This window comes from Stenella coeruleoalba, assembly GCF_951394435.1.
Source record: "Stenella coeruleoalba genome assembly, chromosome: 19".
NCBI classification, from domain to species: Eukaryota; Metazoa; Chordata; class Mammalia; order Artiodactyla; family Delphinidae; genus Stenella; species Stenella coeruleoalba.
In genome coordinates, this window is record NC_137165.1 from 7,077,266 (window position 1) to 7,104,454 (window position 27,189).

Sequence of the window (27,189 nt, forward strand, 5' to 3'; positions counted from 1 at the left end):
CTGCATTCCTATACACTAATGATGAAAAATCTGAAAGAGAAATTATGGAAACACTCCCATTTACCATTGCAACAAAAAGAATAAAATACCTAGGAATAAACCTACCTAGGGAAACAAAAGACTTGTATGCAGAAAACAATAAGACACTGATGAAAGAAATTAAAGATGATACCAACAGATGGAGAGATATACCATATTCTTGGATTGGAATAATCAATACTGTGAAAACGACTATACTACCCAAAGCAATCTACAGATTCAGTGCAATCCCTATCAAATTACCAATGGCATTTTTTACAACAGCACATTTTTTACAATAGAACAAATCATCTTAAAATTTGTATGGAGACACAAATGATCCCGAATAGCCAAAACAGTCTTGAGGGAAAAAAATGGAGCTGGAGGAGTCAGACTCCCTGACTTCAGACTATACTACAAAGCTACAGTTATCAAGACAGTATGGTAATGGCACAAAAACAGAAACACAGATCAGTGGAACATGATAGAAAGCCCAGAGATAAATCCATGCACCTATGCTCAACTAATCTATGACAAAGGAGGCAAATATATACAATGGAAAAAAGACAGTCTCCTCAGTAAGTGGTGCTGGGAAAACTGGACAGCTACATGTAAAAGAATGAAATTAGAACACTCCCTAACACCATACACACAAATAAACTCAAAATGGATTAAAAACCTAAATGTAAGACCGGACACTATAAAACTCTTAGAGGAAAACATAGAAGCACACTCTTTGACATAAATCACAGCAAGGTCTTTTTTGATCCACCTTGTAGAGTAATGGAAATAAAAACAAAAATAAACAAATGGTACCTAATGAAACTTAAAAGCTTTTGCACAGCAAAGGAAACCATAAACAAGATGAAAAGACAACCCTCAGAATGGGAGAAAATATTTGCAAGCGAATCAACGGACAAAGGATTAATCTCCAAAATATATAAACAGCTCATGCAGCTCAATATTAAAAAAAGCAAACAACCCAATCCAAAAATGGGCAGAAGACCTAAATAGACATTTCTCCAAAGAAGACATACAGATGGCCAAGAAGCACATGAAAAGCTGCTCAACATCACTAATTATTAGAGAAATGCAAATCAAAACTACAATGAGGTATCATCTCACACCACTTATAATGGGCATCATCAGAAAATCTACAAACAACAAATGCTGGAGAGGGTGTGGAGAAAAGGGAACCCTCTTGCACAATGTAAATTGATACAGCCACTATGGAGAACAGTATGGAGGTTCCTTAAAAAACTAAAAATAGAATTACCATATGATCCAGCAATCCCACTACTGGGCATATACCCAGAGAAAACCATAATTCAAAAAGACACATGCACCCCAATGTTCATTGCAGCACTCTTTACAATAGCCAGGTCATGGAAGCAACCTAAATGCCCATTGACAGACAAATAGATAAAGAAGATGTGGTACATATATACAATGGAATATTACTCAGCCATAAAAAAGAACGAAATTGAGTCATTTGTTGATACGTGGATGGATCTAGAGACTGTCATACAGAGTGAAGTAAGTCAGAAAGAGAAAAACAAATATCGTATATTAATGCATGTATGTGGAACCTAGAAAAATGGTACAGATGAACTGGTTTGCAGGGCAGAAGTTGAGACACAGATGTAGAGAACAAACATATGGACACCACGGGGGGGAAAACCGCGGTGGGGTGGGGATGGTGGTGTGCTGAATTGGGCGATAGGGATTGACATGTATACACTGATGTGTATAAAACTGATGACTAATAAGAACCTGCAGTATAAAAAAACAAACAAACAAAAAACCAACTAATACTAAACTTTCGTTGGGTTATTTGTATGGAAATATGTTAATATAAATGTTTCAGACATTACATGAAATTTCTAAAAATCTTATATGTTCTGGTATAATGTTATAAGTCATACTTCTAGTTATTATTTTAAAATGTATATCTCAGGGACTTCCCTGGTGGCACAGTGGTTAAGAATCCACCTGCCAATGCAGGGGACACCGTTTAAGTCCTGGTCCGGGAAGATCCCACATGCCGTGGAGCAACTAAGCCCGTGTGCCACAACTACTGAGACTGCGCTCTAGAGCCCGCGAGCCACAACTACTGAGGCCGTGTGCCACAACTACTGAAGCCCGTGCACCTAGAGCCCGTGCTCCGCAACAAGAGAAGCCACCGCAATGAGAAGCCTGCGCACCACAACGAAGAGTAGCCCCTGCTCACTGCAACCAGAGAAAGCCTGCGTGCAGCAACCACGACCCAACGCAGCCAAAAATAACTAATTAATTTTTTTAAAATGTATATCTCAGAAATAACTAAAAAAAGAAAAAAACCTTCCTTCTGCAACCATTTTGAAATAGTGGAAGGAAAACTGATTAAAATTTTAGGAAGCGTGAAAAGATACCCTTTCCCCAACCCTTTCTCCTTTAAAAGCACAGAAGCAAAAAACAAAATCTATTTTTACAGGCAAGTGGAAAACACTGTAAAAGGGTCTGTGTGCATGTAATGGCAGAATGACACGGCAGGACTTATAAAAAGAACCTGATGATCTCCAAGAGCAAATGCAGAGCACTTGAATCTTCCCTGACACAGATCAGCTTCTGTCTGTGGCTCAGCAAACCATATGCTATATTCACTCACTCCTCAAGGATCACCTGCTCCTTTCCAAGTATTCAGACGTCAGCGAAAATCTACCTTCTGTGGAAATTTAAACTGCCTAAGAAGGGCTGCTGACACTCATAAAAATAGCTGTCAGACATTATGACTCCTCCGGGACACAGATGCCAAAGAGGGGTCATGGAGCCCAGAGCAGAAAGTAAAGTAGGATCCTCAAAGATCATGCAGGCCAGAAACTCTCAGCCTGAGGTCCAGAAGGCCTGAGAGGTCTATGAGTGGGCTTCAGGGTATCTAGGAATTCCCTGAAATTAAACAAAAACTTTTGTACCTTTGTGGAAGTTAGGGGGAAAACTTTCATCAAATTCTCATAAGTCATGACCAAAAAAGATTAAGAACCTCAATTTAGTATATTATTTCCACAGATATTTTTTTCACTCTCAAAAATTGTTTTTCATTGGTCAAGAAACATTTGCATACATAAATCTTGTAAGAAATTTTCTTTTTAAAAAATTATTTTATTTATTTTTGGCTGTGTTGGGTCTTTGTTGCTGCACGCGGGCTTTCTCTAGTTGCAGCGAGCAGGGGCTTCTCATTGTGGTGGCTTCTCTTGTTGCAGAGCACGGGCTCTAGGTGCACAGGCTTCAGTAGTTGTGGCATGCAGTCTCAGTAGTTGTGGCTCACAGGCTCTAGAGTGCAGGCTCAGTAGTTGTGGCACACAGGCTTAGTTGCTCCGTGGCACGTGGGATCTTCCAGGACTAGGCCTCGAACCTGTGTCCCCTGCACTGCCAGGCCATTCTTAACCACTGTGCCACCACAGAAGCCCGGAAATTTAAAAATTACCGATAAGTTGGAAGTCTCTTTCACACTTCCATTCTAGATCTGTTCCCCTTACTTTTGCCCCCTACGGAGGAAATAATTGTCCTACTTTTCTATGCACTTTCGTAATTATGCACTCACAGAGAAGATTTAGAGCATGCGCGTGTTTTTCCTAACTTAAATGGTACCATATTTTATATATATTTCTGAAACTTGTCTTTGTGTTCCACAATGTCTCAGGGTGAGTTCCATATGTGTACATACAGAGCCACCCCATCCTTTTTACCTGCTGCATAGTATTCCACAGTAGCTGTGCTGGGGTGCTTAGACATTCCTCTACTGATGAACATTTAAGTTGTTTCCAGCTTTCTCCCATTGCCAACAACAGCACTATGAATGTCTTTGTATGTGTCTGTTTATGCACTGATTCAAGTGTTTCTCTAGCAGAGAGGCTGGGAAGAGGAATTGCTTGGTCGTGAGATATGCATATTTAAAATTTTAAATTCAACTGCCAACCCCCCTCCCAAATACGTTATATTGGTTTATGTTTCTAGTGGAATACCAGAATATGTTTCCTGGCTCCTACTGCCACACTAGATTTTTATCAGTCTTTTAAATTTTTACTAATCTGAAAGACAAAAAGTGTATCTCCTTGTTGTTTTCATTTCTACTTACCTAATTGTGAGGTTGAGTGCTTTTTAATTTGTTTATTCACTATATGTATTTCCTTTTCAGTGAACTGTCTGTTGCAAGAGCAGTGGTTCTCACATCTTACTATACATCAGAATCATCCGGAGGGTTTAAAACACGATTTCCCCACCCCAGAGTTTCTGATTCCGTGAGTCTGGGGTGGGGCCTGTGAATATGCATTTCTAAGATGTTCCCAGGTGATGCTAATGCTGCTGGTATGGGGACCAGACTTTAAAATCATCGAACTAGAGAAACTGCCTGGGCCTTGTACTTCTCTTTTGTTCAGTCTCAACCCTGGTTGCATGTTAGAATCATCTGGAAAGCTTTATAAAAGTCCTGGCTCCTGAGTCCCACTCCAGACTACTTAGGTCAGAATGGTCTCCCCATCTGTTTTTTCTGTTTTTTGTTTTAAATTATTTGTTTGTTTGTTTACTTATTTATTGGCCATACCACGCAGCTTGCGGGATGCTCCCTGACCAGGGATCAAACCTGGGCCTCGGCAGTGTAAGCCTCGAGTCCTAACCTTTAGGCCACCAGGGAACTCGCCCATCTGTATTTTTTAAAGATTGTCAGGCAGGGCTGATGTTCAGCCAGGAGTGAGGGCCACTGCTGGCTGACACTAGTGCTCTGAAGGAGGACAAGGTCCTTCATTCTATTTCCCTGCAAAGAGCATAGATCCTAGTGATACAATGCTTTGCCTGAGGCCGTCTCAAAACGTTCTTGCCCTGTATGGCAGTGAACTCTAAGGGGTTCCAGAAAGGAAAAGAGAAAGATCTCTTTGGGTGGAGTGATCAGGAAAGTCATCAAAGACTTGGAAGGAAAAGCAAAGTGTTGCTAGGTAGAGGGGACAGAAGTGTTTCTGCTAAGTACGGAGTGAGCAACAGCAAAATCACTGAAGTACTGAGCAATGAGTAGACCAGATGGATGACCTGCGACATTCATGAAGGGAGTGGTGAGAAGCAGAGCTGGGAAGGCAGAGCATGGGAGTGGCTTATGCAGGGCCTTGAAGACCAGGGAGGGAGTCTGAGTGATTGGATTTTTGGTAGGAGTTGCTTTGTTTCCTGAAATCGAAGAGAAAAATGATTAAACTGTATTGTTTTCATTTTATTATTTGCTTTTAAAATGTTTTAATTTAGTTTTTTGATGGGTATAATTATACGGCACAAAATACAAAAGGTATTGCAGTAAAAAGTCTCCTCCCATCAGTGTCCCCCAGCTGCCTGGTTTTGCTTTCTGGAGCAGTCACTCAGCGCTACTAGTTGTTTGCATATCCTTCAAGTGAACATATATATATACATGCAGTTCATTCTCATCATTTGTGGTAGTTACGTACGATAAAGTTGCCGCTGTGAACACTGAGTTAGTGAATACTGAATGATTGCTCCCAGGGGAAATACAGGGTTTTGTTCCTGCAAGCTTCTGGTCACATTTTCATCAACTGATCAATACACAGCATTGTTTTACGTGTGTTTTTGTTTAAAGACATCTTATCTAATATACACTGTTGATTTGTTAACCTTGAAATGATAGCTAAGAGCTCTACAACTGATGCCTGAAGGAAGCTTATCTAACATACATATTTTCTCCATAAGACACATCACAGCCTTCTTGCACTTTGGAACATGACACAGAATGCTATCATTATGCTTGGGGGCCATTTTAAACAGCAAAATCACCAAAAAAGTCGTAAAAATGCAAAAACTATGTCACCAAATAGACCCTGAAAAAGACACTTACTTACAGTATGAGCTGAAGCAAGAAAGCAGGGCATCACCTTGCTCTCCTCCCTCAGCTGAGAATATGCAAGTTTGGTGACTCAAATTTTTCACCACCCTGAGCATGTCCACAAATGACCACAAAAGTTCATGAGTACTGATTTGGGGGGTGGGGTACAAATAAATTTTAGCAACTGGGCAAACTAGCAAATACAGAATCATCAAAAAATGAGGACCAACTGTACATACCATCCATTAGAGGGATGTAATTTTTCCCTATTTTCACGCAAATGATGAAAGCCACAATTTAAAAAGATGGATAAGTGCGGCGAGGGTGAAGAGATGTGGTTGGGAGCAGTCTGCAACTTCGAGGCACAGAGCTCTGGGAAGGATGACATCAGTGTTCACACCTGGGGCACCAGGAGGCTTGGCCGTACAACCAGGATGGGAGGATGGGGCAGTGGTGGTCAGAGTCTCCTTCCACACAAGCAGCTTGGGAAGGAGTGCGAGTGGGATCTCGGAAAAATGAAAACGGAGATAGGTCTCGGGCAGATGGCAGGCAAGGAGCAAAAGCAGCAGGCAGGTAAATGAAGTAGGGAGAGCTGTGAACTTGGAAGAATTAGAGGGGTCTGGGGTGGAACAAAGGGACTAGAGGGATGATCTTTGTGACCCAACTAACATCTAAGAAGAAAGCCAGGGCTAGTGAGAAGACAACAGAAGAAACTGCCTCTGAGTCATCGCTTACGTGAATTCCAGTGGCCAGGGCAGCTCTGTTTTAAGAAGGCCAAAGTCCTAGAGGCCATTTTAGGGGCTGTTGCTGTTACCGGCTGACCCTACAGCTCTGTCAAAGAGAGGATATTTGGACTGGACATAGAATCTTAGAGTCGGGGAGGATTTTAGAATAATGATTGGGTTCAATTCTAATCCAACACTGTGCTCTTTCTACAACACCCCTGACAGGAGAGCTTTGCTTTAAAACAGCTGGGAATGAGTTAGCTTTCTGACTTTATCTCCCTGTAGAGACTGAATATTTGTACCCTCTCCAAAATTCTTATGTTGAAAACTAATCCCCTTGTGATAAAACGTGATAGTATTTGGAGGAAGGGCCTTTGGGAGGTGAGTAGGCATGAGGGTGGAACCCTCATGAATGGGATTAGTGCCCTAATAAGAGAGACCCCAGAGAGCTTTCTCACCCCTTCTGCCATGTGAGGCCACAGAGAGAAGACAGCTATCTATGAGCCAGGAAATGGGTTCTCACCAGACACTGAATCTGCTGGTGATTTGATCTTGGACCTCTAGCCTCCAGAGCTATGAGAAATAAATTTCTGTTGTCTATAAGCCACCTGTTTATGGTATTTTGTTATAGCAGCCAGCCTGAACTAAGAAATTATAAGGGTTACCAGGAGTCCAGGGCTATGGTCAAGGAGGACAAGACCAAGGGTTACCATGCTTGCAAAGCTCTGAAAGAGTCACCATTCTGCTCTTGAGAATCACTTGCTCTGCATATCCAAGCAATGCCCTGACCTGGTTTACAGCTGTTTCCCAGGATCTCCAAATTCCAAAGACTGTAGAGGTTCCCACAGATCTTCTGCAAGAAACTGCTGTACAAACTATACCTGCATGTCAAAGGTAGAAAGAACATCCATGAACGCTGATGTTATCAGATTGCAAGCCTATTAGCTAAGTGACCTCATCCTCCGAATTCAACCTTCCAGATACTTCCGGGCACTACGCAGAAGGCTCATGGTCTGATACATTGTGGCTATGATCTCAACAGAACCCTTAAGAACAGACACCATCTTTGTTGTGAATATTTACCTTGGCACAGAGCAGTGGTTCTCAGCTGGGGGCGATTTTGCCCCCCAGGGGACATTTGGAAATGGCTAGGGACATTTTTGGTTGTCACATCTCAGAAGAGGGTAAATGCTACTGGTATCTAGTGGGATAAAGGCCAGGGACGCTGCTGAACGTACTACAGTGCACACACAGGTGAGCCTCCACAACAAAGAGTGACCGTGTCAACAGTGCAGAGGCTGAGAAACCCTGGAGTACGGAGATCAAAGTTGCTTTCTTTATCCCGCCTTAGCATCTTGTTCAAAATATACTTAAGACATTGAAATGTATTTCAAGTGTTACTTCAAGTCAATCTGCTGACAACCCATCAAACGCATGACTTACAGCTCAGGGTTTGACATGTGACTGACAATCAAAAATTCAGACATAAGAATTAATTTTAGAGATTCATACTCCCTGTTATACTGTATAGCATTTCATTTTTGAGGCTTGCACTGCTGACTCAATAGACTTCCTTATTTTATCACTGTGTCCTCAAAATTGTCATTTAACAATGACACTGAATGAAGTTGACTTCAGCTTATTTGATGTAATCTGCAATTTCATAGGCTATCCCTCTGCCCCAAAGCCCTGCAGAGACAAGACTGGCTCCTACTCTTAGATGTTTAATCTCAGGACAGCTTCAGGTGGATAAGTAAAAGGGTATAAGGTATACATTAATATGTGTATATAAGAAACAGTATGTTAGGAGATAAAACCATTGTAGAAAACCCCATTCTTATTTCCTCATGAGACTCCAGAATTTGGGGAATGATTTTCTGTGCCCTGAATGTGAACTGGGTGAACATCCTACTATGCATCCTGGACACTGGGCTAGGAAGCACACTTTACTGTGCATGTGAGTCACATGGGGACCTTGCTAAATGCAGATTCTGATCCAGCAGGGCCAAAAGCATGTCTAACAAGCTCCCAGGGTGATGTGGATACTGCTGGTCTGTGGACCACCTTTGAGTAGCACCAGAATATAGAGGATTCTAAGTAGCACTTTAATAGAATCTATCACTATTTAAAAGCCACAAGATCATCACTTCTAGTATTTAGAAATTATTTCTATGGGCTTCCCTGGTGGCGCAGTGGTTAAGAATCCGCCTGCCAATGCAGGGGACACGGGTTCGTGTCCGGGAAGATCCCATGTGCCATGGAGCAACTAAGCCTGGGTGCTGCAACTACTGAGCCTGCGCTCTAGAGCCTGCGAGCCACAACTACTGAGCCCGAGTGCCACAACTACTGAAGCCCACGTGCCTACAGCCCGTGCTAGGCAACACAAGAAGCCACTGCAATGAGAAGCCTGCGCACCGCAACGAAAAGCCCGCGCACCGCAACGAAGCTCGCCGCAACCAGAGAAAAGCCCACGCGCAGCAAGGAAGACCCAACACAGGCAAAAATAAAACAAATAAAATAAAAATAAATAAATTTATAAAAAAAAGAAAAGAAATTATTTCTATTCACTCACTTCCTTCATTATGCAATGAGATCGAAATCTTTGGGTCTTTGCTACTTTGAGGGTCTAGAAAAAGGGAACGAACTTTTATATCAACTGAAAAGTAATAGAGGATGGTTGTAGATAATCATTAGGCACCTACTTTGACTTGAAAGATGGTCCTTGTTCAAAACTAATATCAAATATTTACTCTTTAAGATATACTATTCATAGAAAAAGAGATCAGATTTGTGGTTACCAGAGGCAGGAGAGGGGGAATTGAATGAAGGTGGTCAAAAACTACAACTTCCTGTTATAAGATAAGTAAGTACTAGGGATGTAATGTACAACATGATGAATAAAATTAACACTGCAGTGTGTTATATATGAAATTTGTTAGGAGAGCAAATCCTAAGAGTTCTCATCACAAGGAAAAAATTTTTTTTCTTTTTTTTGTCTCTATATGAGATGATGGATGTTCACTAAAGTCACTGTGGTAACCACTTCATGGTGTATGTAAGTCAAATCATTATATTGTGCACCTAAAACTTATACAGTGCTGTATGCCAATTATATCTCAGTAAAAGTGGAAGGAAAAAAAAAGAAGATGTAATAGCATTCTATAGCTGAACAGTGAAAGCCCACTGGATCAAGAATCAGTAGAACCAGGCACCAATCCTGTCGCTGGAGAGTCAGGAAGCCTCTGTAGATCCCAACGTGACATGCGTGAGGTCCTTCTACATAGTGAAAGACCACAACTTCAATGTAAAGAAAACTTATTCTTATTATTTAAACAATGCATATACTTTGTATATGCTTTTATATGTATGATATGCTTCATATTACTAACAATTATTTAAACAGTTAAATGGTGTCACTGTTGCTAAGTTAGAAGTTGATGTTCTGTTTTTAGGTTAATATCTTATTTAATCTGTATATAGGGCCAGTCACAATTTCCTAAAGAACAAGGATGTCGATGTCTGCCAAATATGCACCTCATGGCATGAACCCCTAAAGAGGCTTTTAATTACCAGTATAAATATATATATTAAAAATAAGGCAAATTGTGTGCTTGTAAATGTAGAATACAAATCATCATCTGATGGGGACATGAAATCAAAGATTTCATAGTAGAACTGAAAGGAATTCCACCCTTTCCTTAGTAGTTACACCTCTATGGGGTCCCAAGGTAGTATACAGATCAGTCTGACACCCAGAATCTTTGGAAACTTTTCTTGCAATATGACACTGCTGACATCCCGGGAACAGGCGATGGACATCTCAAGTACACACTGAAGGAGTAAATTTTGACAGAGGCTTATATAGGTTATGAGCCAGCTCATCACTGCACAAGCCATTCCCAATGACACATTCTCCCGTCACCACAGCAGACCACTAGCTACCACAAGGGCAGGGGTACTAGAAGAGAAAGAGATGCTGAGCGTGCAAATGCAGTCCCCCACCTCCTGGTGTGGAAGTGCTCGTCTTTGGGTTCCCATATGATGACTCTCTTCTTGAATTCTTGGTACCCTGTTGCTTGTGGCTTCTGTCTTTGAGCACGGAGAGGTCTCATCTCTCCAGTACGCAGCATCAAGCAACCATCACAGTTCAATGAAGGTTAAGAACTGCAACTCTCTTTCCCCAGTCACAACAGGGAGCCTATTATTAGAGGAAACCCTGGGTGTTAGTATGATGAAAACACTATCCAGGAGACTACAGGGAAAGGGAACACGGACAAAGGTGAGCTTGACACGGTGGCAGAACTCAGACCTCCACCCCTTTAACTGGAAGCCAGGATAGTCCAGTGCATTTCCACTGGAGCATTCCTCATTGGATGCTTCTTGCATCGGGCAAGTTTTGCTTGGGGTGGGGGGTGGTGTAGCTAGGAAAGAGCTAAATTTGTCCATCCTTATGTTCATACTTTAGGTACTCACGCTCAAACAGATATTATTGAAAACTACCCAGTCCTAACCATATGAGGAATGCCTTGGTACAGCTGCTTTTAGTTAAAACTAAGGGTGATGGTGGGTAGAAGAAGAGGATAAATGTTGATCACATGGCCACTTTAAGAAGTCAGACAGAAACGAAAGAGTCATAAACCACCGGGAAGTGACTTCTTTCCTATCATTGTTAGATTAAAAACATTCACACTTCTCTGTGAGTTTCATGTCAAAAAGAAACTGATTTACCCAACTGACTTGAAAACTTATGTCCACACAAAAGCCTGCACATAAATGTTTATAAGAGCTGTATGAAATCACCAAAAACTGGAAGCAGTCAAATTGTCTTTCAATAAGTGAATGGATAAACAAACTGTGTGGCACATCCATGAAACGGAATAATATTGAGTGATAAAAACAAATGAGCTATCAAACCACAAAGACATGAAGGAACCTTAAATGCATATTGTTATGTGAAAAAAAAAGTTCGAAAAGGCTACATACTGTAAGATTCCAATTACGTATATGGAATTCTGTAAAAGGCAAAACTACAGAAACAGTAAAAAGATCAGTGGTTGCCAGGAGCTCAGGGAAAGGGAGAATCATGAATAGGTGAATCACAGGGGATGTGTAAGCCAGTGAAACAATTCTTTTTTTCCCACAATATCTGTTATACACTTTTTTTTTTTAGTTTTATTTCAAGAGTTTTTATTTACAGTTATTACAAAATATTAGCTATATTCCCTGTGCTGCATAATACATTCTTGTAGCCTATTTTACACCCAATAGTTTGTACGTCCCACTCTCCCACCTCTATATTGGCCCCTCTCCCCACTGGTAACCACTAGTTTGTTCTCTGTATCTGTGACTCTGCTGCTTTTTTGTTATATTCACTGGTTTGTTGCATTTTTTTAGATTCATATAAGTGATATCATGCAATATTTGTCTTTCTCTGCCTGACTTATTCAGTGAAACTATTCTTTATGATACCCTACTTGTTCGACATTATCCATTTGTCAGAACCCATGGAACTTATAGCACAAAGAGTGAACTTTGATGTATGCAATTTGCAAAAAACATTTAGGAGGTCAGGGGATTCCAGTAAGAATGCAGACTGTAAGAGACTATAACTATATTTCAAATGTATGAAACAATCTCACTGAAGGGAGTCAGGCTAAAAAATGCTGACCTAAGTAATTTGGAAATGAATGGAGTCCACAAGACCAAAAGCAAAAGGACCTGAACATAAGCACAGTGCTCTAGTTGATAAAATTGTTTCATGGGGGTACAGGGTGATAATTCTGATACTGCTATACATGTATATTGAAGTTGAACAATGAAGTAAATGGCCAATGTTGGGAGCCAGGTTTCTCCTCTTGGACTGACAGTTTATAGATAAGCAAAGGAAGGAGGCTAGAACGAGCCCTGTGGTAAAGTTCATCAGGATGAACTCATGTTTAGCTCAATGGATGGATGGTTACATATAGATATGTGTATATACACAGGTTAGTAGTTACACATATATTTCTTTGCTCTCTCAGCTGCAAAGGCCTAAAAGAAATGGCACCCTAATAGCAACAAGCACACCTTAAGCCTACATATTTGATTCTAATACCATTCTCCAATAAAAGGAACCAGGATTTATCGGGGAAAGAGCAGAATGAAGAATTAGGAGGGAAATACAGAATGAGCCTGGAGCATCTCGTGGTGCTAAAAAATAAGGAAGTGATAAAACAAACAAATAAAACACACACACACAGACACTACACCCACACACATACACAATAATGGGAATATGTCAAAGGTGCACAGAAGACAACTAAAAGAGCTCCTAATGGCCAAATTTGGAACAATATGACCAAAAGGAAAGTATAATTGGATTATAACTCAAAGTGTAAAATATGTATCTATGAATCTATACTGATATAAATAAATGATTGATTAAATTAATAACGGGGGAGAAGAGGCAAATTTCCTAAGCAGAAGAATTCCAAGTAAATTATAGAGATACTCTGCCCTCAAGAAGGGGGAGCATAACTCCCCACTCCTTGACTGTGGGTTGCCCGTGGTGACTTCTTTCCAAAGAATACAGCACAGAAAGGGAAAAAAAGAGTAAGTTTAGAGTGAAGCACCTGGCTAATACTATCTAAGTCAGGTGATCAAAGTCAATGTTAACAGAAAACGGCATTCTACCTCTGTGATCTTAATGCCCAGACCAATAACCCGCCTAATCACAGGAAAACATCAGACACTAGAGGACTAGCGTGTAGACCACCAGAGCAGTGCTCCTCAAAACTGTCCAGGCCATCAAAAGCAAGGAGGTCTGAGAAACTGCCACCGCTAAGGGCAGCCTAGACAGTCATGGACAACTCAGTGAAATGTGGTGGCTGGATGGGATCCTGGAACAGGAAACGGATATTAGGTGAAAAAATAAAATCTGCTAGATATTTTAAAGACATAAAAATTTGGAGGAAAAAAAAGAAAAAAGGGACTGTTACCAGAGAATAAACTGACAATGGGGCCTTCGGCTCCATTTATATAAGTCCAAATTTCCAATACATTTCTTCACATTCCTCCTTTAGTCCATTAGAAAGGTGGAGAGGTGGAAGCAGGATTTAGCTAATTGTAAGCAGTGAAGTGGCTAATCTCCTTCAATCCTGTCTCCCCGAACGAGAAGGCTGTAGAAGGCAATACCATGGTCCTGACAGTCCTAGAGCTGCCAATCCAAAGCTGTATTCTTCTAAATTTCTAAGTCGGACCACACGACAGTCATATGAGTCTCAGTGGCCACGACAGGCTGCCAAGACTGGCTTATCCACTGCAGTGAGGGTGCTGAGGGAGTGCACTTGTAAACCCAGCACCCAGCACGCATCTCAGCAAGTTTTATGATGATGTCAAGTTTCCACATTTTCAGAAATTCTTGTGAAATAAGTCCTTAACTTTTCTCATGAACACGCAAAGGAAAACGAGCGGCAGTTTTATTTTCTGTAACATGTATCTTTAACCAACAGGTGTGGCTATATTTATTAGGCTTTATGATTTCTTCTATAAAGGACTTGGGAGTGTGGCCCTATAAATTTCAAATTCCTCTAAGAGTATATCCCCAGGTGTTTTATTGAAATGGACAGAATAGAAACTAAAAATGAACATGAGGCAAAGAACTAAAATAGCAAAGGGGAAGGAAATCATGCTTCCCAACCTTTCAAAATAAGTAACAATTAGGTTCATGGCAGGATTTTTAAGTCTCTTAAATTATTAATTCAGGAAAAGAACATTTTAAATTATTTTCTTTTCACTAAGTATGTATCTCCATTAAAAAACAAAATTCAACCAAGTAAATTTAAAGATCTAATTGGCTTTATTCAAGAGTCCTGAATAGGGTAGCAACCCATCTAACAAAGAGAAGGGTGCTCCAGGAGCTGTACAAAACGGAAGCCTTTCATAGGCAGAAGGAAGGAGGGACGAAGAGATTAAAGGCAAGCTCATCTTCCCTTAGGGGAAGGCAGGCGGTCTTCTCTAGTAGATGACCTCACTAGTGTTGATCAGGAAATTCCAGGTTGACTGGTTTAAAATTCTACTCCCGGCTGAAACTGCAATTATTATAGGTTAGGTATTAAGTCTTGCTGGGGCTTAGCATGACTCCATTTGGGGCCTGATGCTTCTTTTTAACACTTCAAACTCCTTGATACGAAACTTCATCATGCTCATTGCAAAAATATATTCTTTTGAAATATTCTGTGTCATTTAAGGAGTGAACTTTGCTGAGTTTGTGTTAAAACTAACAAGGAATCAAGTAAAATGTCTTTCAATGGAACAGCTGGCAATTTCTTTGCTCTTCAGTTTTCGAGCACAGTTAAAGCCACCTGTGGCCATAAGCATCTTGTCTGTGGAACACTCTGCATGGTGAACAGTGTTTGCATGGCTCTTCAACGGTTCTTTCCCTGTCTACAACCCCAGGGGATGTCACCGGCATTTGGGATGAAGCCTAAATCACAACTAAACAAAACCCTCTACTCTGCAAGGCTACAGTAGTGTAAAAATAGTCACAGCTCCTGCAACTACAACTGGAAAAGTCCAAGGATCCAATTGTGAAATGCCCTGGGAACTACAGAGAGCTCTTTGGGCATTTATAACAGGTATCTTTAAATTCATTTTAAAACTCATCCATCACTCCTTTAGTCACTTAAAAAAAATTACAAGCACCTATTATGTTCCGGGTACTGTTTTAAGGGTTGGAGGGGAAAAAGACAAAAATATATGCCTTCACAGAGGTAAGAACACATATAAATTTATCTTATACTTTTTAACACTGATTAGTGTTTCATTGAATGGGTATTCATGACATAATCATTCAGTCTGCCATTGATGGGTATATAGGTTTTTTCCACCATTTTTTTTTCTGTTACAAATATTGCTACAATGAGTCTTCTGTGTATATACTGATGCACCTGTATGACTAAGCATACAAGTTAAATTTCTAGAAGCAGAACTGCTTGGCCAAAGGATTTGTGCATTTTAAGCGTTAATAGATACTCCCAAGTTGCCCTCTTAGAGATACCACCCCAGTTTATACCACCAGCAGCACGAGTTGAGAACCCCTCACCACAGGCATATTTAAAAGGCAGAAGAATGGGCCACAGAGGACTAGAGCTGCACTAAGACCAGAAAGATCACCTAATCCAACCCCTCAGCAAATGAAAATGCTTTTTCTGGGTGAGCAGCCACACTGTTTATTTCAAGGTTGCTCTGTGACAAATGTATCCCCAGCTCAAATTTACAAGTTCCAGATGAAGGTGGCTTGTCTTTCAACACAAGTCATCTTTCATTGGGTTGATCATGAGCCTCCCAAGGGCAACATGCTACTTAGCACTCTAGGTTCTGGACGTGCCTGGGCATCATAAAGTCCCAGAAGAAATAAGGACAGATAGTATTCTTTCATTATTAGCAGACATATTTCATGTCTTATATTGAGGCATTTCTCCCGCATATGAACATATTTCATTCCTTCAGGGAGGTAACAGTGGGGACATTTCATATTTTAATTCTTTGGCTAAACCCTTTTATTTTGAGGAACCGATTAATAAAGAAGAAATCTCTGCATAAGGTATGGTTATTTCTATTAAGGTAGGTGTCTGACATAATTATTACTAGATGTTAGCAAAATATTTAATACCAATATTCTTACGTGCTACTTCTGGAACACTTGACAAATGAAAAGATTTCTTTAAGCTGATCAAAAAAAAAAATAGACTCACTTTGCTTTGGATGAGATAGAGTCCCTTAGTTTTTCTTAATAGAGTAAATGTTTATTCACAAGTCAGGAAGTCAAGCTCTTGCCTTTCCCGAAGCTCAGTAAACTGACAGATGCTCCGTATCCAAGTACCTTTCTAGATATTCTAGCTTTCCATGGGAGCTATTTCAAGGCCATAATTCTACAGGCAGGTAGAATGCTGGTGAGTGTGCTGGAAACTAATTTCTCTGCCCCCTTCCCCCTTTTCTCTCTGCCCTGCCATCCTTCGCTTCAGCCCCCCTTCCATCCCTCCTTCTACAGTATCATGAGGTCTTCTCTCATATTCCAGGGACCGCCTCGCATCTTCCTTCACTCTCTCTAATTTTGTCCTGTCCTCCTCCACCCCTTTCCACCCTCCAAGCCCTACTCTCCCACCACCAGTGTCCTTGCTCCTAAAACCAGCACTGGTCCTCAGCTCCTACAGCCTCCTCCCTCTAACTTCTCACCCTGCTGCCTTAACGCCTCCCTCTATATTTTACTTGGTCTCCAGTCACCAGTCACCCTCACACTTTTCCATTAACAGGAGCACATCTGTGACTTTCTTGACCTCAACTTGTCAGTTACCTACAATTCTGAGCTTCCAAATCACTGTTTTTGTTTCACAGAGTGTTAATACAATCTCACTATTACTGTGGGCTCAAACTTTCCCCCGTGAAAGGCTCTATTTTCAGTACTCCATTTTGACAGAAAGTGGTAGAGTGTCAAGGGCCATCTATTACATTTCAATTACTTTAAGTGGAAATTTAAATGAAGCCAAAAAGTCATAAACCTGAAGTGTTGAATTTAAACCACTATGGGAAGGAAAAAGGAAAAGCTAGTGGTAACTACCCTTGATAGAAAAAACTCATTTTTTTGAGAATCAAAAGCAAGATCCTCCCAATTTCCAAGTTCCTTTCTTATATTCGAGTTCCTTTCTTATCAAAAGTGAAATGATAAGTCCCAACTACTGGCATAGGTATTTCTTGGGAAGTAGAAGTTGTAACCATGGTGACCATACTGCAATGAGATAGTTACTTAAGTAACTTAAGTAAACATATCACATATTCACAAATGGTGCAGTTGCTATGGAAAACAGTATGGAGGTTCCTCAAAAAATGAAGTCAAGACCTCAAAGATTGTATTTACACTCGCATGTTCATTACAGTATTATTCACAATAGCCAAGATGTAGAAACAACCTAAATGTACACCAATGGATAAATGGATAAAGAAAATGTGTTTTATTCATACAACAGAATATTAGCCTTAAAAAAGAAGGAAACTGTGACACATACTACAACATGGATAAACCTTGAAGACATCATGCTGAGTGAAATAAGTCGCAAAAGGATAAATACTGCATGATTCCTCTTATATGATGAACCTAAAGTAGTCAAACTCATACAAGCAGAAAGCAAAATGGTGGTTGCCAGGGGGCTGCAAGGAGGGGGATATGGGAGTTACCATTCAACAGGTACAACGTTTCAGTCATGCAAGATGAATACGTTCCAGAGATCTGCTGTACACCATCGTGTCTATAGCTAACAGTACTGTATTGTACACTGAAAAAATTATTAAGAGGCTACCCTCACGTTAAATGTTCTAACTACCAAAAAAGAAAAAAACTGACACTCACCAGACTTCTTTGGCTACTGCTGAAAGTCAAACAAACAAACGTCAATGTTTGCTATTTTTCTGATAACGAGATGTGCTAGGATGAGGATGTGCACTTATGAATAAACGTACATATACACACAGCTGGCCTAGCCCCAGGAGCCAGTGCACCGTTAGAGGAAAGGGAACAGGAAAGCACCAGCCAATGGCATCTGCCTCCTAGTCCCCAGTCCCAGCAGAGGCCAGGCAGGGTTAAGGGAGCCCAGGACACTGGGGAAGCGTCCCGTCTACCTCAGTTTGGCCATATGGTCCCCTGGTTTAACAAAGACTTCAGCAGAAACAACTCCCATGACCTTTCAGCCTCCTATCTCTTCCCTTTCAATCCTGCCCTTTCCCATTCCAACCCTCAACTGCTTTTTCTACCCTATCCCAGAAAAAAAGAAAAAAACTATAAAACTGTAGCTATCCACCGATGTTTTAAAAGACAGGTACCATACCCATAAGCACACGTCCCACCCTCCATTTACATAAACAAACATATGCTGATTTGAATGAATGAAGATAGATGGATATCAGATCTGCATAGATACAAAACAAAAAGGAAAGAATTAGAATAATGAAAATGAACATATTGATGCTCTATAAAAATATAAAGCTAAATACTGGGAACTAGATACTATTGACATTATTACTAGTATAAAATGAGGTGAAAAGAAAACTGGTTTCTCCAATAATAATCACCCTTAGAAAATAATCACCTTACAAAGCTATTAATAGGTACACTTTGCTCACAGAGCACATTTATAAAGTAGTATCCTAAATCAAATTATTAAGGTCGAGTCCCCACTTTTTGGCCAACATTTTGCTTCTTTGCTCATTCATCATTACTTAATAAAAACTCACATCCTCTACTTCTCACCAATCTACCAGTTCATTTGACAGATTCTGCTGATGTACCAAAAGAAGAAAATTATGTCTATGAGCAATGCAGATTTTTGCTTAAAGATGTGGTTTTTAGGAGCAAAGCGTTTCTGAAATCAGAGTTTTCCAGCAGTGAAACACTCACAGAACCAAGTTAACAGTTTACTCTAAAACTGCCATTATGTTATTTCAAAGGCAGACTACTCCTATTTGTTTTCTGTTTTCGTAGTCTCAGGCCTAAGCTGAGTTTAAACACTAGCAGATTAACACAGAGAAGGGGATGTGGGGTGCAGGTGATGTTCTGTTTTTACCTGGATGCTCACCACCTGGTGTATTCAGTTTGTAAAATTTCATCAAGCTATAATCTTACGATATGTTTATTTTTTTGTATCTGTGTTATACTTCAATATAAATTATATACAAATACAATATAATACAAATATACGAAAGTTTTGTGTTTGTATTATATTGAGTTTTTAAAAGTAGACATGCTATCTTCACATAAAGATACAAGAGACCTAGACAGCTCCGTGGATATGACTTACCAGCAGCCTATCTGGTCATGCAGCATGCAGGATCTTAGTTCCCTGACCAGGGATCAAAGCCGTGCCCACCCCTGCAGTGGAAGCGTGGAGTCCTAACCACTGGACTGTCAGGGAATTCCCATGGTTGCTGCTTGAAACCAAGAAAGGGTACGTTCAGGGACCCAATCTTATGCCCTGGAAGTCCATTTTTATTTGTGGGGGCATGTACAAGCATAATAACATAATAAACAACAATATCTTTTTTCCCCCAGTTTTATTGAGATACACTTGGCATATAACATTGTGTAAGTTTAAGGTACACAATGTGTTGATTTGTTACATTTATGTACCCTAAAATGATTACTTCCTTAACCTTAGCTAACCTCTCCATCCTGTCACATTATTACCATTTCTTTTCTGTGGGGAGAACATACAAAATCTACTCCCTTAGCAATTTTCAAGTAGCTGATACAGAATCATTAACTATAATCTGTACATTAGATCCCCAGAACTTATTCATCTTACAACTGGAAGTTTAGACCCTTTGAAGAATATCCATTTAATAATAATCCAACAGCTGGGTTTTGCTCTCATGTTGCTTGGGGGTAGGGCTATGGCTAGACCTTGCAGAAGAAAACTGCTCTGTTACCACAGCAATCCCCAGGAGACTCTGCTCAGCCATAACCAGCTGTGCCCATCCAGCTATCACGCAGTTCAAGTTCACGGACGTCAGCGTTAGCTGCTACAACCTATTTACAAAGCCACACACCTGCTGTCTCTCTCTGTGTAAATCCCTTCCCTTCCCCTCCTCCCCCAGCATACCTCAACTGGACCTCTAGAGCCCATTTCACCACTGGTTCTTCCCTTCTGCCTTCAAACAAGCACATATACCCTTACTGACTCTACTGACCTTTCAATTGTCTCTGCCCTTATACTTTTGATTGCTTGCCTCTGAATCAGCCAATCTCTTTTGACCCATCCCAATATTCTCCGGTTTCTGTTTGGGTATCTAGACAGTTCCAGGGAAGGTGATTCCCCTCCTGCTACCTCCAGGGATGGATGGGGCACATGGTCTGAGCCAAAGTTGAAGCCATGATCAATTTTTTGTTGTTGTTGATGTACAACTCAAAGAATTTTGAAAAACTACGTGTCCCCTCACACATTTTTAGGTTGACATCTAAAATCTTTCATTATCAGTTTTAGATGATTGCAAAATAAATCATTTTTTTATTTTTTGGCCACACCCCACGACATGGGGAACTTCCCCAACTAGGGATCGAACCCGTGCCCCTGTAGTGGAAGCACGGAGTCTTAACCACTGGACCACCGGGGAAGTCCCAAAGATTTTTGTGTGTGTGTGGGGGGGGTCATGTCGTGTGGCATGCGGGATCTTAGTTCCCCAACCAGGGATTGAACCTGTACCCCCTGCATTGGGAGCCCAGAGTCTTAACCACTGGACCACAGGGAATTCCCCTCGAAAGAAATATTCTTGTGTAACTTTTGATATTTTAAAATAAAAATGTTAATTTATTCTTTTATGTGTACACAATAGAATCTAAATAAAATGGCAAGTGGTTTCCAACATCTAAAATAGATGAATGAGCTCTTCTATAACAGGCCAAATTTTCCACTGTTCTTTTTATCACTTAAAAATTGTATTTCTATCCTATTTCTTCCCCAGAATTTGATCACAATGTAATGTTCTTTTTGCTATTATTAAGTAAACTATTATTCATCTGTGCAATAAAATATGTCTATTATTTGAAATTTGTTGTGACTGTAAGGCTTTTCTGCATTGCTATTACTACAATTATTGTTAGCAAAAATTTGATCAAAAAATCTAAATATGTGAAAGGTTTTGATAAATAATGACCGAACATAAATAGTGAAGTTGTATTGGAAAGGTATTTTTTAATGACATGGATGTGGCTTTTTAATATTTTAATGAGTTCATAAATCCATGGATAAGTATTACTAATTTTGAGAAATAGTTTCCAGAATTAAATCTTTTGTTATTTTTTTTTCTTTTTATGCAAGTGCTGAAGCTTCATTCATATAAACAGAAGAAAAGGAATTTCATCGTAGAAATTAATATTTTATTATTATGTGCACAAGTTATATACCTAAAATCACACAGTGGTCTATAAAAAACTATTTTTAACGATCGGTTGGTAGGTCAGTTAGTTTTTCTTTAATTTTGTTGGAAACAAAGACTTGGAAATCACATGTCCTGCTAATAGGCTTGTTTCCCAGTTAGAGTCATTTACTCTCTCAATTTTGGGGAATTATACCAAAAAGGCTTTACCTAGATCGCAAGTGACTATTAATTATACTAGTTATTCTTTCTCTGAAAGATACTTTATTTAAACCTGATATACCCTGATATACTGTAGAAAATACTGCTAATTTCTTTTTTTTTTTTTTTGTGGTACGTGGGCCTCTCACTGCTGTGGCCTCTCCCGTTGCGGAGCACAGGCTCCAGATGCTCAGGCTCAGCGGCCATGGCTCACGGGCCCAGTCGCTCCGCGGCATGTGGGATCTTCCTGGACCGGGGCACGAACCCATGTCCCCTGCATCGGCAGGCGGACTCTCAACCACTGTGCCACCAGGGAAGCCCAAATAGTGCTAATTTCAATAAAACATTACCAATATATTTTTTAAATAAAATATTTATCACATGCCTTAAATTTATTTCATAGAAACCTTGGAACAGCAGATTTTACTCACTGAATTTATAGGAAATGTCTGTCATATAATCATGTTGCTTCCTGAACCAAGGTCATGAGTTCCTCTGGGCACTTAAGGTCACAGTGAATTCACCAGATTCCCCTTTTCCCACACAAGCTGTAGGTCACTCTTCCTCCACAAGGTCCCTCTATTAAAGAAAATATTTGTAAAAGGGGCCCAACCCCTTTTCCCCATGCCGTCTCCACCATTTCCCACTGACGGACCTGAAATGTGTCCTTTTAAATCCTTTTTGCGATTGGCACGGTCACTCCACTCTCATGCATTAATCGTTCCTTAGACCCTCTCAACTGTTCCACCTTCTGATTGAATCGAATCGAATCTACCTTCTAAAATCTAATATTTTAGATCCTATGACCACTGTACATATCTAATTAGAGCTGACTGACCTTTTAAGCATTTTTTCCCCCAAAGGGGAATCCTTGATGAATTACACTTCTTTTGAATATCTGATCTTTATAAGAAGCTCTAAGTTTGGGTTCCACACATTTAAAAGTTTGTATTATCAGATTAATCAGTAGAAAGAATTAATTATGGGATTGCCCTGGCAGTCCAATGGTTCAGACTTCCAGTGCAGGGGGCTCAGGTTTGATCCTTGGTTGGGGAACTAAGATCCCACATGCTGCGTGGTGCAGCCAAAAAAAAAAATAATAATTGTCCCACTGTTTTCAATAGAACATAAGGGAGAGAAGGAATCATTTTCTTCACATACACAAAGACCATTCAGTCATGAACAATTTAACTAAAAGGAAAACATTAACTTGGGTTTGAAATACGTCATTTCTCTCATTCCTGAAACACAAAGGCCTAGTTCCCTGAGATCAAAACTCAGAATGCCATTTTTCTTGATATTGGTCTATTTTATCTTCCATCTTTGTCACCTACATGGGCTTTTTGTTGTTGTTGCTTGTTTTTTATCAAAGCACCAGCCCGTAGACTAATATGAAGCTTCAAATTCCTATACTGTCTCTAATCTCAACATAAACCTAAGATTTCAAAGGGTGAGTCAGTGCTTCCCTAGCTCTTGATTTTATTAGTTTTGATTGCCGAAGATTAGCCAGAGGAAGATTACTGTGAAATTTCCTTCGAAGGTCAACCCATTTCTTGGGTGACCTGCTCAAAAGAAGACATTTGGCTCATTCAAATCCAATAGCTCCCAGAGGAAAGAACTTTTCCATAAAATAGCCTGGTTTTTCAGCAACTATCACACGAACTTTTCCAAGGGAGTAAACCCAATTTACTAAGAATTCTGACAATTTTGAAGGAACAGTTGCCAATGATATAAACTGACATAACTGGACATAAAAGAATGTCTTCTGAAGGTTATCAGATATGCATACAGATGGTTGAGGGTCACAGGTGAGAAGATGACAAGGTGATATAAAAGTGCTGTAATAGTAATCCTGACAAACAGGAAAAATTCTTGAATTCATTCCCCACCCCAGCTAAGGTCTAAATTTTGCTCCTATGACACAATACATTATTTCACAAAATAATAATTTTTAAAATTTTTATAAAAAGCAGAATGATCTCTCAAATCAACAAATGTGCTGCATCTGAATTCGCAGGTTCATACTGACTGCCAAGGGGACTGCTCTGAGCACCTTTGAGCTAGCACTAGACTGTAACTGAGTCAGATATTGCAATGTAAGACTTCCTTTGGTAAGACAGGTATAAGTAGTTACTGGGCTTTCACGCTATGAATTTAGGTACCAAAGATGAATCAGGAAATGAAGAACATAAACTTTAAAATTCTGCAACTAGGAACCAGAGGAACGGTGACATTTGTTGTTAGTAATCGGCAGTTTTATCAAAAAGAAGGTGAAGATGATGATCTCAGTTTTAATGTGAGATGGGTATCCTGGCAAGGTCTACACATAACTGGGACTCCAGGAAGGAAGAGGAGGTAGAGTGGACACGAGCTTTTTGTCTGCCCTGAATCTCTTTAGGCAACTAACCCTCCCCCATTCCTAATCCCCATGATTCAGTAACTAACTCTACTCCCAGGATTCAGGAGTCCACCATCCCCTTGGACACAAGTGACTGGGGTAGGGACAGGGTTGTCAAGTTTAGCAAATAAAAATATACAATGCTCACTTAAGTCTGAATTTCAGAAAAATAAAGGATTAATCGTTTGGTAGAAGCATGTCTCAAATATTACAGAGGACTTTTAAAATACTTTTTAAATGGTTCTTTGTTTATCTGAAATTAAGTTTTAACTGAGAGTCCTATATTTTATCTGGTAACCTTACTTAAGGAAGAAAAGGTGACATGAGCCAGCCAATCAAAATTGGTACTGGGACTCCTGGGCAAAGGTTTTCTTTTTCCTCCGAGCTCTCTAATCAGAAAGACAATAAAAAGCTAGCACTGTCTCTGGCTACATTTCCCACCACTGAGTGGGAGACTGTCTAGGTATGAAGCCAATACAGAGAAAAGCATAGCCAAGAAAGCAAGAAAAAGGGACATTCCTGGAGACATCATTTGAATCCCAAAACTGAAGCATGCCTGAAGTCAGACTCACTCCCTTAAATTTCCGAATAATACAGACCAACACATTTTTTTTGTTTGTTGGCATAAACTAATGCCAAATTAGATTTGCATTTCTTCTATAACTTGACAGCTAAGAGTCCCAACTGAACAAGGCTGGAGGTTTTCACAGGCATCTATGTTGATGGGACCTGCCAGTTACGGCAGGTTCTTGAACTGAAGGGCCCCCTTGAGCTTCTAGATCTGGGATAGTCACATTTTGGGAGGCTTACGGTTGATCTTGTTATAGCAGGAAAACTACATGTTTCAGGCAGGCTTCTTGTGAATTTCACGGCCCTTTTATCCCTCAGCATCTGTTTCTCCTCCCTGACTTTATAGCCCTGCTCTGTCTTGACCTCCAGCTTTTGGAGACTTGCCAGCTTCCAACTTCTGACCTGGCTTTGATTTGCTCTTTCATCTTGACCTTCTGCCTCAGTATTCTCTGAATATAAAAACTGTCTTTTCAACTTGCTTCAGATTCCTTTTTCTATTTTTTCCCTTGGTTCTCCTTATCCTGGATCGTTGCTGTTTTTTATAAATCCACCATTGCCCATAATCTGATTCTGTGAAGAATACTAGCCCTAATTCAGGGACAGAAAAGGATTCTAGAGGTCCAAGCACTGAAAAAATTAAATGTCCCTTCTATATAATTCAAGATAAAAGGGGAAATAGAGGCCACCTAATACAAGTCTACTCCTTTTTAAGAAGTTTTGTTTTGTTTTGTTTTAAAGATCTTTATTTTATTGTGTTTTTTTTTTTCTTTCTTTTTCTTGGCTGTGCCACACAGCTTGTGGGATCTTAGTTCCCCGATCAGGGATTGAACCTGGGCCATGGCAGTAAGCACACTGAGTCTTAACCACTGAACTGTCAAGGAATTCCCAAGAAGTATTTTTAAAGGAAGGATTCACACAGAACTTTTTGAATCCCAGTCTTTAAAGCTGGGCAGCATTGAGCAAGTTACTGAACCTTTCTATGTTCCAGGATCATAGAGCAAAAGTGAAGAAAAGAATTCTCCCCCTGCATAGTGAGAATGAGGGGAAATATTGGCCATGAAGAGTCTACTCTCTGGTAGCCATTCAGTAAATGTTAGTTTGACTTCAGTTTCACAACTTGCTTCAGCTCTAATGGTTTTCCTTCATTTAAGCGATTGTTCCTTGCAAAATGTATAGATGAGAAAAAACTCAATATCCAGAAGAGATTAAGAATTCCTACAGGGGCTTCCCTGGTGGCGCAGTGGTTGAGAGTCCGCCTGCGATGCAGGGGACACAGGTTCGTGCCCCGTTCTGGGAAGATCCCACATGCTGCGGGGCGGCTGGGCCCGTGAGCCATGGCCACTGAGCCTGAGCGTCTGGAGCCTGTGCTCCACAACGGGAGAGGCCACAGCAGTGAGAGGCCCGCGTACCGCAAAAAGAAAAAATAAAATAAAATAAAACTTTTTTACAGACTCACTACTTTGGTAGTGCACATGCTTAACTTTAGTCTATTCAGTAATCTAGAAATGCCCCAATTTTATGTCCTATGGAATGACATTCTTTTTTTTTTTTGCGGTACGCGGGCCTCTCCCGTTGCGGAGCACAGGCTCCGGACGCGCAGGCTCCGTGGCCATGGCTCAGGAGCCCAGCCTCTCCGCGGCATGCGGGATCTTCCCGGACAAGGGCACAAACCCGCGTCCCCTGCATCAGCAGGCGGACTCTCAACCACTGCGCCACCAGGGAAGCCCTGGAATGACATTCTTTAAATGTCACCTACTTCTTCAAGTAGGTTGCCTGGCTCCAGCCCCATGCGGCTCCAACATCCAGAGCTGGGGCTCCAGCCTCCACTAAGAGACTCAGCCGCGTCCCAGCCTGAAGGCCGCATCAAGCCAAGGGCAGTAGCACATGATCATGGCCGTGGCTCAGCAAGCTCAGCTATTCCTGCTGCCAACTCCACTCTGTCCTCGTCCAGTCCTAATGGCTAGTTTCACAGAATGGAGAGAGGTACCAAGTGAAATTGTTCTCTTCCCAAATTAGTGTGAAAGACACTGTATGATGGCTTACTTAACAACTGTGCCCTACCTTATTATTCCACGTAATCCTCTATTACAGAGGTTGGAAAGCCAAACGCTTGCTTTTCCAACTTCCTTTGTTACTTGTGGTAGCCACGTGACATAGTTCTGGCCGATGAAACACATTCGGAAGTCTGCTGGTGCAAGTGAGGGAAGGAGGGGTCTGGGAAAGCTGATTTCTTGCTACTCTGCCTCCCAGTGTCTGGCCTTGAATTTTGATGTGATGGCTGAAGCCAGAGAAGCTCTCTTGCAACTGTTAAACAGCAAGATAAAGAACCACACGCCAAGGAGGGCAGAGTGGGAAAACAGAAACAGCTTCAAAGTTATAGTGACATTTTTAAGAAATGTTCATGATATTGTGGCTAGTTTTCTAGAAGTCCTTATCTTTTAGTGATGCATACTGAAATATTTATACATTAATACTGTGATGTCTATAACTTGCTTCAAAACAGCCCAGTGGGGGCTGCTGGG

At 40.6% G+C, this 27,189-nt stretch overlaps 1 protein-coding gene across 14 annotated transcripts in view; it reads right to left on the minus strand.

The window, feature by feature from the left end:
• LOC307177111 (uncharacterized protein) overlaps nucleotides 1-27,189 on the minus strand; it is a 319,987-nt gene that overhangs the window by 31,138 nt on the left and 261,660 nt on the right. For 10 of the 14 annotated variants that reach the window (XM_079903912.1, XM_079903913.1, XM_079903906.1 and 7 more), the window contains one exon: nucleotides 10,600-10,795. The exons of the other annotated variants lie outside the window; for them this stretch is intronic. The gene's annotated coding sequence lies outside the window, so the exon portion shown is untranslated. The remainder of the gene's footprint in view (nucleotides 1-10,599; nucleotides 10,796-27,189) is intronic. 14 annotated transcript variants of the gene reach the window in all.